Source organism: Silene latifolia, chromosome 10, assembly GCF_048544455.1.
Source record: "Silene latifolia isolate original U9 population chromosome 10, ASM4854445v1, whole genome shotgun sequence".
In the NCBI taxonomy this organism is placed as follows: domain Eukaryota; kingdom Viridiplantae; phylum Streptophyta; class Magnoliopsida; order Caryophyllales; family Caryophyllaceae; genus Silene; species Silene latifolia.
In genome coordinates this window covers 50,791,816-50,793,163 of record NC_133535.1, presented here as the reverse complement: position 1 = coordinate 50,793,163, position 1,348 = coordinate 50,791,816, and the positions used below count along the sequence as shown (strand labels likewise).

General features: G+C 40.4%; 1 non-coding gene across 1 annotated transcript; it reads right to left on the bottom strand.

The window, feature by feature from the left end:
* Positions 1 to 330: 330 nt before the first annotated feature.
* LOC141610047 (small nucleolar RNA R71) lies at positions 331 to 437 on the bottom strand. The gene has a single exon (XR_012527941.1). It is a non-coding gene; the product is annotated as a small nucleolar RNA R71 (small nucleolar RNA).
* Between the last annotated feature and the right edge of the window lie 911 nt (positions 438 to 1,348).

Here is a 1,348-nt window from a genome sequence, read left to right as displayed (position 1 = left end):
CTACCCAATCGTACTCCCACACCACAACACTTAACCGGAAATTTTATTGCCAAATCCGCATTTATCCAATTAGTCGAAAGAAGCCAATTTGGGGGGATGCCTAGTGAAGACCCTCATTCTCATATGGAGACTTTTTGTGACTATTGTGATGCGATTTCTCAAACCGGTGTAACTCAAGACCAAATCCGATGGGTCTTATTTCCTTTTTCTCTAATTGGCACCGCGAAACAATGGTTGAAAGGCCTTGATAAGGCTACTCTCGGAATTGATTCTTGGAAAAAGTTGGCTCTAGCTTTCTACAAAAGGTTCTATCCACCGGAAAAGACTAACATGCTAAGAGCTCAAATTACGGGCTTTAAGCAAAGAGATGAAGAATCTTTGTATGAAGCTTGGGAGCGATTCAAGGGAATTTGCCTCTCATGTCCTCACCATGGACTTAGCGAGTGGTTCTTGGTACAACAATTTTGGAACGGTCTTTATGAAGATTCAAGGAACGTTCTCAACATGGGATCAAATGGAATGTTCATCGAAGTTGATGACAATCAAACTTGGAACAAAATTGAGGAAATGGCGGTCCATAACTCACAATATAGTAGACCTCGCAAGGCTACTAGAGGAGGAAAGCATGAAGTGGACTCCATTACTCAATTGGGTGCTCAACTTAGTGCTCACATTGATACCATCAATTTAAAGTTTGAAAAAGCTATGGCTAGACTTGAAGAAGCCTCAAAATCACCAAAGCATCATGTTAATGCCATGACGGCATCTTCATCAATCCCAAGTGGGATTTGTGAGAATTGTGGAACTTTGGGACATGACCAAAGTGAATGTAGGAGAACAAATGAACAAGTGAATGCTTTCCAAGCATACAAGAGTGGTACCCCTTATTCAAACTATTACAATGAAAACACCAAATTCCATCCAAATCTCTCATACAAAAGCCAAAATGTTCATAACCCTCAACCAATATACACCCCACCTCCCATGACAAACCAAAATCAAAGACCCTTTTACAACCAAAACCAAGGTTACCAAAATCAAACTCCATACAATCAACAAAATGACCAAGGTTTTGATGTTCAAAAAGCAGTCCTCCAAATGCAAAAGAATCAACAAGAGTTTTTCACTCAAATGCAAAAGGATAGTCAAGCAAAGGAAATCACCATCAACAATATCCTAGCTCACACCAAAATGTTGGAAACCCAATTGACTCAACTAGCATATTCAAGCTCACAAAGACAAAAGGGGCAATTACCACCTCAAAGTAATCCCCCAAGACATGAAACGGTTAGTGCCATTCACTTGAGGAGTGGTACAAGGTATGAAGCACCGAAGAAGCAAGTTGAGG